The sequence below is a fragment of the Halichoeres trimaculatus genome, unplaced genomic scaffold (genome assembly GCF_033239565.1).
Source record: "Halichoeres trimaculatus isolate MK-OKI-2021-1 unplaced genomic scaffold, fHalTri1.1 fHalTri1_scaffold_9, whole genome shotgun sequence".
NCBI lineage: Eukaryota > Metazoa > Chordata > Actinopteri > Labriformes > Labridae > Halichoeres > Halichoeres trimaculatus.
The window spans coordinates 25595619-25609290 of NW_027437188.1; the positions used below are offsets into that span (position 1 = coordinate 25595619).

Consider the following 13672-nt stretch of genomic DNA (forward strand, 5'->3'; position numbering starts at 1 on the left):
CTTAAAGATGGCAGCAGAAGCACAGAAACTACATTCACCCAAAGACAAATAAAAGAAAATACTGTTAAATGGACACGTTTACAGCCTGAGTTATTATTATTATTACTGGTTATTCTCAAAGTTATTAAAGTTATTAGTTTTAACCATAGAGAGCTGAGTTGACTGATAGGCAGGCACCACGTAGTTGTCTTCAAAGAGGACAAAGGCCCGTCTCTGTGCATCGCCTTAACCCAAAACAACCTAGGTTGAGTTCAGCGTTTCCAATATGGCCGCTGTCGACGACAGATCATCATGGACAAGCGAGTGACGTCAAGTAAACCACGTCCGTGAAGGCACCCATTCTAACTCACCTTGAGCTGTTTTCCTCCACAAAATAACAAGACTCAACAGTCACAGATTAAGTTGAGTTATGCTAGTGCTCAAAAGTGGACAACATAAAGTCAGTAGGCACGTTTAGTATTATGTTCCAACACCTCAGACTTGATATTTTGATGATATAAGTTGTAGTTCTCAACCCAAACCGACACTAACTCAAGTTACACGATCTGAGGTGAGTATTTTTCTTTTTTAAAATATGTTAGCACTCTAGCTAACTCCTAGCTCCAGCACCTACAAACTTACCTTGTATGGGATCTCTGGGGAGGGTGATCTTCGGTTTTTATAAGGACTAAATTAACCAAATTATATGAATAGTTTTATTCTGTATTTTGAAATATTTCCATGTTTTGAAACGTTTTTCAATATTATAAGTGACTCCTACCATCACCAGGAACTCTCCGGATTTTTAAAACACCTCAAAAACATAGGTCAGTGATACCGCATGCTTTTCTGGCTTCATTATCTTTCCAACATGCTTACGGTTGTGCTTGTGTTAGCTTAAATGTTTGCTAATTCACACATGTACAGAGCTTTTCTCAAAAGACAAGATTTATCTATCTTAGATATAAACATAATCAGCCCTACCTTCTCTATGAAAGCCACACTATCTAGTATTCCACATGACAGAAAAAAAAAGTATGTTTTTTTCCCCCCTTTCTCTGCTAAGTCACTTGATGAACACATGGTTGTTTGTTTTCGGTACGTGCTGATTTATAGTTCTGTCTAGTTTCCACCAGGTGGCACTGTAGCACTTTAGACATGAAACCCCTATTTCATTCTGGGGGATCATAGAGCTTGATTTACTTCAGTTGACTTATATCTGTTCAGAAATGTTGAACAAGTTCTTTGCTATTTTATTTGTTTGTATTTCGTTTGAATTATCAGATACTGCTTTTTATGACAACAGGGTTGAATAAATGTTGAAACATTTTTTCAATGTAATAATCCCTCCAGTTGACTGTGGCAGTGACCTCGGCTGTGGGTGATTTGTCTGAAAATGAGACTACTCCTAACATAACACAACATAAGCCTGTTGCTATAGAAAGCTCATTCAATCACGCTTTCAAGTGAGTTGAGTGGCCAGAGGATAATCAGGGAGAATCAGCAAAGGTTGTCCAAAGTGCCTTGGGGAATTGTTTTGTTGGAAATTATTAAAGTGTCCCCTCCGCCCCCTCCAGATCAAAACATCCCTCCATTCACAGCTGACTGAAAGGCTCGGTCTGTGGTTAAAAAAAAAAAATCATTAAGAGAGCCTTCACACTCAAAGCTATGTCTCCCGGCAGCTCTGGAGCATTGCTCCTGGAGCAGTGAGCCATTGTTTATTCATCGCCGCATTGGCATTCAAAGTGCATCCTCACTGTTCTCTCTCATAACCAACAAGTTGCAATTTTTATGCATGTGAAGGTTGAAGGCAAATTATTTATGGGAGACTGGACCTGAGGAAAAAGAACGGCCCCTCGCAAAATGGTTTACGTTGAGAGCAATCCTTTTTCCATAGGCTATTGAATTCGCCAGATCACACGAAGATATGCATGTATTATTCAGCGTTTCTGAAAGAGAATTGTTGCCCTGCTAGACAGCCATCTGCTTTTCGGACATTGTGATGCATTTGAGACATGCCACCTTTCAGGATCAGGTTAAAGTCTTATTTTTCAGCGGGGGGCAATGAAATGAGCAAGAAAAAAAGGCCCTCCTCTGCCCTCCCTGTCACCTCCTGCCTTGCTGTTTCAAAGTAGAAAATATCTGAGCGGAAATTGTGCGCACGTGTCTCGATGTGTCTGAATTGGGAGAAATGTGGTAGAAGTAGAGACATGGCTGCAAAGGAGAAGGAACTTTCACCTGTGTTAGAAATTATTCAAGAACATCTGGTGTCCTCCAGGTGCGGAGATGGTATGTGTGAGGCGCATGGTGGCTAACACAGGCAGCTGCAAGGTGAAAGGACCGTCACCTCTCCAGGGGGGCAGGTGATATATAGAATAGAATAGAATAGAATAGAAAATACTTTATTTATCCCCGAGGGGAAATTCAGGAGTCACAGCAGCATTTAAGAAAACAAAAGTAAGAAAGAGTATAGAAAGTGCAAAAATGTCCATAAGAAATTAGATGACGACATCCCGTCCACCACTCGTCCACCACTCTCCAGCCCAGCCAGTCTCCACCTCCACAGGGTCCAGGACTGAGCTTCTTCAGCAGTCTGTTCAGTCTCTGTCTCCTGGATCCTGTCTGTTCACAGCAGGCGAAGCTCCTCCGATGTGTCGCGGCGTCTGATGTCTGCTCCGTCAGCCACGTCCGTGAACAGCATGATGCCGCTGGGTTAGCACAGCTAGCTCATCCATCCCCTGGGGCTAGATCCCACGTTCCCAACAACGATGGATGGAAGGACAGGTCCACGTTGTCACCTCCCAGCTCACATCCGAGAACCAGCACGTCGTCCTCACCTCCTTCTCCTCAGCTCGAGGGAAATCATCAAGCCCTACACTAGTTAGCATTTACATGCTACATGCTACAGGCTGCTAACAGCTAATTTCGCATGTAAACAATGCAACCATGGTTACATGTAGGATCTCCAGACAAACACAGGAGAAAAGTAGTAAAAAATACAGCCGAAGCCACAAAAAGTTTGGTGTCCGTGACCGACAACGGACCACACAAAGTGATGATCCACTCCAAACACAAAGACGACGAAAAAGAGACGAAAAAACCACAAGAAACGGACAAAGACGAGAGAGCTGCTGCAACAGGCAGCTACCCGGGTAGCGCCTAGCAACCGACAATATGCGCCAATAGTTGCCCTACACACTTGAAGAGATGACTCTTCAGAATTGAACAAAATAGCACATTATAGACTTCTTTCTTCCTTTCTGAAGGAACAATTTAAAATCCTAAATGGTTCTTACTGAGGCTGCAGCCTGCGCTTCTATTAGTGATGTAGCACATGAAAGGAGCTGTGTTACTCTGGTTCACAGCACTTTAGTGGCTCCATAAAGAACCATTTTTGGTTGTTCATTACAAACTAATGTTCCATTACAAAACATTATTGGAACTTCATGAATGTACACTTCCTGGTTGTTCCTTTGATGGATCTTGACTGCAGAGTGCAGAGCATATTTAAATTGTAAAATGGTGCAGTAGAAAAATCAACCTCTTAAAAAGAGCTTCAATAAAAGAGAAAAATTCAGCCTTATTTTTAAGTTATCAGTCTAAATTCACTTTTTATTTTGTCCTCTTGTGAATATGCAATAAGCTGATTTCCTTTTCAAAAGTCACATCTTTTCTGTATAGACAGCACTGTGTGATGGCCAGAAACATTACCTTAAAATAGATGCACATTGTAAGCTCAAGCATCCATCTTTTGTTTGCATGACAGAAAAAAACCCTGTGATCTGCACTCTGGTGTCCTGACTCAGTGCCACTTGTACTCGGTGTTGACGGTGAGGCGTTAAGTTTCACAAGAGCTAAACAAGTAGATGTCACGTTCTACTTTCAGGCATATTCCTGTTATCTTTTCAGCATCTCTTTGATAATGCGTCTGCAGTTGTAGTCCCCATTGTATTTCAGAGTCTGCTGTACTTTAATGGTTGTCTGAAAAGTCGTTGCCACTGGTAAGAGAAAGACAGATCATCTATGGCTCACTTAATCAGCTGGTTAGCATGACAATGGATCCTGATTTAATTACAGCAACCTTGTTAGTACTTCTGATAAACAATTAGGCACCGGCTATGAGCAGAAATTTTCATTTTCCATTCAAGTGTAACCATGGTGTTTGAAATAAAAAAATCAGCCGCTTTTAGAGGGAGCAGTGAAGGAGAGCAGGGACGCGGAGCTTTGTGATTGAATAAGTGATTAGACCTCAGGTTTACACAAAGGCTCCTCTCTTGCAGTAATGGCTGCCTATTAGGCCTCAGTTTTTTAATTTGACATTCACATGCATATCAAAGTGACTGAGCAACTAGACGTGTGTGTGCTGGCCCATACAGTTTGTGTTGCAAATAATGCTCTTGACCTTTCACTGATGAATAATAGCCCGAGAAACAGAATGTAATTATCCAAGGCATTACAGGTGGTTCAAAAGGTAACCACCAGTTGAATAAGCTTTAGCCATGTGAATCCATTTGGAGCATTTACTTGTAAATGATACATCTGTTGTTTGGGGGCATGGCTCTACAGTTCAGTGCTTTTTTAAATTTTGCTGGATTTAAAAGCGCAGGGCATTACTAATGAGGAAATAGAAACAAAAGGCACAGTTTAACAGCAGAGGCTGGATTTTATCTGTCACACCTCAAACTGAAGAACTCCCACCTGGATGACTGAGCTTTTAGTGCGACCAGAGGAGAGGCCAAAGCAAACAAGCTCAGGTTTAGTTGCTGTGCAGATTAAAAGGGTTCACTGTTGTGGCCAGCAACCTTAAAGTAAGACAGTAAAAAGAAAACTTGTATCCAGGCAGGAAAACATCACTAGAACAGAATCCCACATCAGCCCCAGGCTTCTGTAATTTTACAAATGCTTAATTTATGCATTTAAGACTTCGGTTTTATTTCTACATTAAGAAACAAAGCACGCTTGGATATAATTTGTCTTTCTGACATGGCCTTTTTAAAATTGGACTAAATCAAATATGCTGTAGGGTGGAGGTGGAAATGTTTTCTAGAATAAAACTTTTATGGTGTCAGCAACCAGAAAAGAGCTTTGTATACACATCTGACTGTTCCTTTTGTTAAATTTAAGCTAATTCTCTGATCTCTCAGTTGTTTTTCTTGATTGTTCTTTTAGAATCTGGACCAGTAGAATTTTCCTTGTTGTAACCTAATATTTCTAACAGTACTGTATAAATTAACGCCCCAGTGTCATTCAGAGGTTAATAAAGTTAACATGAACAAAATGAACACATAAGCAGTGTCTCAATTCAAGGGATCCAGCCTTTGAAGACCACATGCGTTACAGCGGTACATTGAAAGCCATTTTGAAGAGACTCCTCCAGATGTGATCTGCTTATCCCGGATTTCAGAGAATGCAACAGGAGCATCCTTTGTTGCCCAACATTTCCTATAATTCCTTGCATACAAGTTGAAACAAAATGGTAATACACTATGAAGTCATAGTATTTTGTTAAGTAATGAATTGCAAAAAAAATAAAAATTTAGTGATTCATTGTGAAGGGTGCCTCATGGTAGCAGTGTAAACCGGTCAAAGGTCAAGATGTTTAAGGTTTGTGACATCACATTATGTAATAACGCCCCAATATGTAATAATGTAATAAAATTTCACTTTATTATGTAATAACACCACATTCCATAATAATCTGCTGCATTTTGTTGTAAAATTCTTTAATGCAATATGTAATAAACTTTGCTGCATTATGTAATAAGTTCTTACTTATTACATGAGGGAACTCGCATTTTGTAATAAGTGATGCAATGTGTAAGAACTTATTACATAATGCGGCAAAGTTTATTACATATTTCATTTAAGAATTTTATTACAAAATGTGGCAGATTAATACAAAATCCAGTATTATTACATAATGAAGTGAAAATGTATTATATTATTACATATTGGGGCGTTATTACATAATGTGGTTGTACAAGGCTTGTCTTGAAACTGACATAATAAAATACTGTGATGGTAAAAATCTCAGAAAGCCTTTACATTCAGAAATTTAAAATAATGACGCAGAGTAGATAATGTGCAGAAAAAAGTTATAAACAAAAATCTGATTTCTGGCTACTAAAGAATAGACTTAAAACATATTTATGATTGGTCACCCTCCCCAAGTGGAAGTCAAGATCCACCAGCTTGTCGCGAAACACTGATATGGGGCTTACAAAATGCCACCCAAAATCAAAAACTATTTACAGCTGCAAGTTTAATCCATTATTTTTTAAATGAAAACAAAAGTCTGATATTAAGCCATGCAGAGAGAATATTAGATCTGCTTAAACATTTCTTTGTTGCCAAGTGACTCTCTAGGTGAACAAACAGGAATACTGACAGTATCAGTGACAGCAAGTTAGCTTAGAAAAGCAATATGTTCACACAGGCAGTCTGGTTTTCTATTAGTGAGCTGATTTTTTCCTATAGGTGCAAAGCTAAAGAGTTTATGAACTTATGCTCATAATTGCCCCCAACAATGTGTTTGTAGAAATTAAGCTCTTTGTGAGAATGATTTCCAGCACATTCTAAAACTGCAGAGAAAAATGTATAAGCTGATACAAACTCTTCTGCCTTTATTGTCTCATCTCCTCGTGTCTGTTTCCTAAGAGGTTTTTTTCTCACTGAATGACTTGAAGTGAGTTAATTTAAGAAAAAAAGGACACAAAAATGATGATAAAAGTGACAAGAAGGCACCTTCATGCAATTCAAAGTAAATGAAAAGAGATAAATTGTTTTCCCCTCACGTGTGAAAGAGACTTAATTGCACTCTTTCTCTGTCAAATAAAACAAACCTTTTCCGTCTGAGTAGGAAGCAAAACTATTTCTAATAGAGGTAAAAGATCCAATGATGTGCTTAAAGGTAATTATCAACATAATTGAAGGACGTAGTTCATCCTCACGTTTGCTGTAATTACTCAAGGTCTTAAATAAAAACCTCAAAATAACTGTTTTAAGACTTCTGTGTGTCATAATACTAATTAACCGTCGTTAAGAGTGTGTTCCATCTTGTTTTCATTAACTTGTCTCTTTTGTTCTACTCTGTACACATATTTTCTGGTTTCACTCGCTCAGCTTTCTTTTGTTCACACCACAATGACATGTTAAGAGTTGGAACTAAGGATTTCTCAGACTCAGGCTTTTATGTCTTAAAATGAAGACCCAGTGATAGCACAAGAATTAGACCTTAGATGGTGGCTTTCCCCGTCTTCTTTTGGTTTCTGTCACTCTGTCTGTGTACAATCGGAACTGTTGTGTTAACGCAAACTTGCTGCAGACGTGTGGAGATGACCACACAGGCAAACTGGATAAACAGCTATGCTCAGTGTTGTTTTACAGAGTGAAAAACTGAATCCTTTGCACAGCTGAACAAATGAAATGAAAAAGATACCAAACATTTTCTGTATTTGTCCAAAAAATTCTCTGTAAACAATCTTTCTTAATCTGTGCTAGCCTACAAAGCCAAAACCATGTAATAGCTTGACTTTTTGACACCTCACCTTATAGAAATGTTTCTACCATGAGAATGTGGATTTGAGGCGACAAAGAGCATGTTGTCTTCCTCCTTGTTTTCCTCCAGTTTTCATAGAATTCAGGAAAACAGTCTTCACTGAGGCTCATTACAGGCAGCTTTTAGGGTAGACTGAGTGAATCCTTATTTACCCAGCATTCCCTGTGTCATGAAATTGGAAAAACAATTTGTGATGCTCCATCAATTTAGTGAGTTTGTTAAACCATGCAAATCTCTGGCTGAATCTTTTAATAAAGAAGTGGTTCTGTTGAAAGCCAACAAGCTAAAAGCTAACAGCCTAGCTTAGTTGAAAGTCCTTTCGTTCTTAGGGAATCAAGAGGTGGTTGAGCATCTCTGCAATCACATGTTGCAAGAGTACTTTCACAAAGTACTCCTCTGTAGAAACAAAGACTTTAGATCTAACCTACATATTGTAGCTCAGGGGAACAAATCTGCCTCTTTGTTTTTTTTTAATGCTTTTCCAAAAAACATAAAAGTCAAACCACCTACTGTCCTGCCCATGTAGTCCTGTAGTGTACTGTTATCACTACTTCCTGGAATTCAGAATATGATATATCATTTATGATTTGATAATGTAGTCAATTTTTTTTTATTTCATTTCATTATTTTATATCAATTAAGCACTAACATGTCTTAATGTCCAAAGGTAACAAAAGTATTCCTGCTCATTGCCAACAAGCCTATCAACCTATCTTCAAAGAACTCGGCCTGAACCCATTTCAAATGAACAGCAAAGAAGGAAAATTGTCCTGTGGTCTCACAAGTCAAAATTTAGCATTCCTTTTGGGAATCATGGACGTCCCATTCCCGTCCAGCATTCCTGAAAGTATGAAGATGCTTAGGTGCATGTGGCATGAGTAGCTCAAATATCAGCGCCTACATGATACATCAAGACAATGTCAAATCATATATACATATACATTACAACAGCAGGGCTCTGTAGTACAAGAGCCTCGGTGTCTAAATGACCCAGACTGACAAACATGCGTGTTGAGCATCATATTTAAATATTCACATAATGTTCATTTAACAATTAATTTTTCAATTTCAACATCCAACGTGTTTTTCAGCACTTCTGTGAAATCATGATTTGGAAAAAAATCAAATTCTGTTTTTCTTTTTTTTTTGTTTTTTTTGTTTTTTGGCGGCGGGGGGGCTTTCATGCCTTTATTGAGATAGGATGGGAAAACAAAAAGAGTCTTTCCAAGACTTTGGGGAAAGCATTTTGGGGTTCAGTACCCAAGGACCTTTTAACATGCAAATTTCAGAAGCTTAGATCAGAATATCAGCCCAATTAGGACCATGTATTCAAATTGCTGTCCAGCCAAAAGTTGTTGTTAAACATTGTATGATGATATGATTTTCCTCTACTTTTTAAAATTTCTAACTAAAGAGTACAGTGGCCTATTAGAGTTATAATTTTTTTTAAGTTTTCATGTGTCTGTGAGACCTTTCAGAATTACAACTTGTCTTCCTGTTATATGGTTTTGCAAAGAGCTCCAAACTTTTTAATCACCTTCCTGTTCCTGTAGTACTCCCCTCTTTGTCTTACTATCAGCAACTCTTATTTCAAAAGAGACTGCAATGGTCACAGAGCGCGAAACAGATAATTTTTTAACTTATCCACATCTTCCCAAATGGAATTGAAATTAAGTTCAAGCTCATTTGAGCTGATGAACTTCATCCCATGATGCCTTTCTTTCCTTGTGTTTGAATTCAATGCCAATTTAATTAAAACATGTAACTTTTAATTACCTAACTGATTAATTTAATAAGTGAAAATAGACTCAGAGTGATAAATTATTGAGGTGGCAGTGTTCCTGCAGCGACTTGCGGGCTCACGAAGGCTCTCTCTGACTGACTTCAAGGCTGTGTACAGGACATTTTTAAAGACTGTAACAGGCTGTCCCACAAAAATAGAACACTTTCATATGCAGACGCGTGAAACACGTTCTCGAAGCATAAGTGAGAAAACATCCATTGAGGCATTGCAGTGCATCAGAGAGAGGCAGAGTGACTAAATAAACTTGTATTGCAACAAAGGCATTCTCGCAGCTATCTCACAAAAGATACAGCTATCTAGGTGATTCAAATTAAAAAGTGTACTTTAAATTGAAATTAATTATGCATCAACAATACCAAATATGATGGTAAGATTACACAGAGACGTAGCTGAAAAAAAGATAAGAGCAGGAGATTGGGAAATGTTTGCCTTGCTTATTGTATCAGGGCGGTGGCTATGAAGCGTAACATCAATGTAAATTTGGCACAAGAAAACTTCTCTGTGCTTCTGCAGAAAGAGTCACCTTGAGATTTGGTTAAAAGAACATCAGAGGATGCTGCTGGGAGCTCAGGCACTGCAGATAATTACAGATTTTCTGTCTCAAACATTAACCTTTTTTTTGGGCAAGGGAAGGGTAAAAAAACGCTTTTTCCAATTTATCACATCTTAACCATTCACATAAACATCCAACACATTTCCTGCCTCTGGTAAACATCAGTTTCTGATTAAGCATCACAGTATTCAACATCAAGAAGCAACATCGCTAACACTAGAGCCAATAGTGCCATTCACAGTATCTTTCAGGTTTGCGAGTTAATCACCTCACAAACATGCGTCTCTTCTCTCCGACACTTTCATACAGGATTAACAGGCCGGTTGTGTGTGCTTTAATTAATGCAGATTTCTCTGGGTCATACTGTAGCAGTCGGAGATAATTGTGTTGTGGTTATCGCAGGCTTCAGGTGCTCGTCCTTCATCGTTGTATGAAACAACTAGATAATCTGTTTCAAGGAAAATGACGTAGCGTTTCCCCACCATGAGCACCAATTGACAAATGTAGTTAAGACGTGGAAGATGCCAGATAAATCAGATGTTTATATTCATCTGTGACGCTCGACATGGCTTGAGGTTTTTTTTCCCAAGCTTTCCTTTGTCCCTGCATGTTGGCAGTGATTTGACACTGCTTTGGCCGCAATTCCACAATGTGTAAAACTAACACGGCCACAAACATAAACAACAAAATATCTTGATTTTCTTTGAATACAAACAACCAAAAAAACATAAAACCACATAAAGTAATACTGACAGGCATGTTGAAAAGCAAGTGACATGTAGTGAAACACTTGCAGGTTGGAAAGGTTTTGATCAGGTGCACAAAATAATGGTGCTACGTCCCCTGATGTCCTTGCTTTTTGAATTATTTTTATTTATTTATTTTTGCAGTTACACTTTTTAAAATGGTTGGTTAATGTTTTTTTTGTTTGTTTCTAGGCACTGCCCTGTTGGCTATGGCTGCCTTTTGCAGCAGCTCTCTCTTCTTTGTCGGTTTCTTGTAAGTTTTTTTTGTCTCTTTTTCCATGTAATGGACACCAAACTTTTTGTGGCTTCAGGGATATTTTTACTACTTTTTCTCCTGTGTTTGTCTGGAGATCCTACATGTAACCATGGCTGCATTGTTTACATATGAACTCAGCTGTTAGCAGCCTGTAGCATGTCAATGCTAACTGGTGCAAAGCCTAATGTTTCCCCACAAGGTGAGGAGAAGGAGGTGAGGACAACGTGCTGGTTCTCAGGCATGAGCTAAGAAGTGACGACATGGACCTGTCCTTCCATCCATCATTATTGGGAACGTAAGATCTATCTCCAATAAGATCGATGAGCTAGCTGTGCTAACCCAGCAACAGAGGGAACACCAGAAGTCAGAGTAGCATCATGCAATTCACAGACATGGCTAACAGAGCTCGCATCAGACACCAACGCCACATTGGAAGAGCTTCACCTGCTGTGAGCAGACAGGATGTAGGAGATAGAGATGGAGCATGACTGAAGAAGCTCAGTCCTGGACCCTGTGGAGGTGGAGGCTGCCTGAACTGGAGAATAATGGACAAACTTTCATCATCTGTTTTTTTATGGACCTTTTTGCCCTTTCTTACTTCTATTTTCTTGATTGCTGCTGTGACTTCAATTTTGTTGTACCTGTTACAATGACAATCAAGTTCTATTCTATTCTATTCTATTCTATTCTATTCTATTCTATTCTATTCTAAAAGTCACAAAACAAGCTAAACTATATTAAATGCTAATGGTAGTTTTCAGTTTTATTAAAGAGGTATTAACTTTTTTTTAAAGGGGTGATGTGCTTTTCTAAGGCTTTATACTGTCTCTTTTTGCCTCACACTGGTGTTTTAGAAAAACTTTTATTTCAGCTTCTGTCTCTTCAAGGCTCCCGCTCCATTAAACCCCCTCCTCTCTGATAAGGCACAGCTTGGTGTTTGAGGCCCACCCCTAAACATGTTAGGAAATCTTTATGTGATGGCTTCATAATTTCAGCAAGTTTTGTAAAGGTCTTGTAAAAGTTGTGGGGAACCCTTGTGAGGATCTTGTGCTATTTTTTTTTTTTTTTAAAACAGACTGTTCTGAGTTGTTCATGTGCAGCCTACGGAGGACATTTTTGAAGACACCTCAGGGGTCTAAAGCATGTAGATGGTGTCTCAGCTTAAAGAGCGACCCTGTTGGTTGACAAGGACTTTATTTCTATGTTTCCTGAAGTGTTGCAAAATCAATCAACATTAACTGTGTTAATCTATATCCAGTTCCTCAAGGAGTTGCTCAGTGCTGCTGCTCAGTGCTGTTTGTTTAAAACTTCCGATCAAATTATTCCTTGGCCTTTGACCCTCACGTTAATACATTTGTCTCTGCAGCTAGCACCAATATTGTTGTAGGTGTAAGTATTTATATAACTAGACCTAAAGGTAAAAGCTATGAGAATAAAACAATGTAATATAAATCAAACAGTACCGCAAAGGCAGCCTGACATGCATGCACATCAATAAAAAAGATACAGAGAGAAACAAATTATCAAATCTCCTTATATTTAATCAAAAATAATAATTTCATCATCTAAAAGGCTTCCCCCCTTTTTTCATGTGCAGAAAAATCAATCATGGTAATAGAAAGGAACAAATAGTCATTAGGAATGATGCATAATCTTTTTTTCATCTCAGACACTTGATTCATTATGTATATTTAAGACATGCTTCCATCCCAGGGGGTTGATTCTAATGGCGGAGTGATTGTTTTCAAATCTTCTTCCAACCTGTGAATATTTCATAAAACCATGCAACCACATGGATTTGGCAGACTCAGAAGCTGATACTGAAGATAAAGCAGAAGCCAGTCTGTAGATGTTTGCAGTTTATCACAAAAGAATGTAAATTATATTTGCCTGTGTGGGTAAGCCTGTAAAATGTTAGAATGAGCACTGGTCTTTCCTACATGAGGCTGAGGATCTTCCTTACTTTACAAGTTGTTTGGGGACATGTATCATTGATTTGATTCAAGTTATTCTGTCAATGACATCTAGTGCAGTGTCCAGATTGATCTGGGTTTTCTCAACTACATTTAAAACTACAGTAGTTCTCTTTGTTGCATGCCTCACTTTTTGGTTTTTGCTGTTGTTACAGCTGCTCGAACAGGAAGCAGCACTGCACACCAGGCGTCCATGCTGAAAATGAGCTGTTTACAAAAGGACATTGCCTGGCCTCACCAAATCCCTCAGTCCCTCTATTTTTCGCACACAGGCAGCAGTGATGACTGGAAGTTGTCAGGAATGAGGTAATTTACAGTTTGTGATGATAACCTTTTTACTGCCGTCTGAAAGATCTGGGGCTTTTTGAAAAGCATTCCCTGCTAAAGCTCTTCAAGCCTAATAATGATACTGTTGGTTGTTTGGTATTTTATTCGTAACTCAGCCCACTCTTTGACAGGTCTCATCTCTACAGCCAGTGCACATGCAGTTCTTGGAGTGGATACACTGAAGTGTGCAGAAGAATAGACTCTGACTTTGATGAGGGCGTAAGCGTGGTGGTTTGAGGACTGGGCATTTCTAAATTGGTAAGTCTTGTATGTGGTGCCCTGATGATGTCCTGAAAGAAGGCAAACTGGTTCAGCAGTGTGATGCTCTGGGCACTGTCCTGCTCTGGAAACCTTGAGTTTTGGCATTCGTGTGCTTGTACATAATTTTCATCTTCAACCTTGTTGCAGATGAAGTAAACTCTTTGCTGATGGCAGAGGCATCTTTGAAACAGACTCCTGTCATGTTGCAAAAACTA

At 38.8% G+C, this 13672-nt stretch overlaps 1 long non-coding RNA gene across 1 annotated transcript; it reads left to right on the top strand.

Moving 5' to 3' along the window:
* Nucleotides 1-319: 319 nt before the first annotated feature.
* Nucleotides 320-13442, top strand: LOC141797535 (uncharacterized). The gene is made up of 3 exons (XR_012599087.1): nucleotides 320-550; nucleotides 13025-13175; nucleotides 13328-13442. It is a non-coding gene; the product is annotated as an uncharacterized LOC141797535 (long non-coding RNA).
* Nucleotides 13443-13672: the final 230 nt, after the last annotated feature.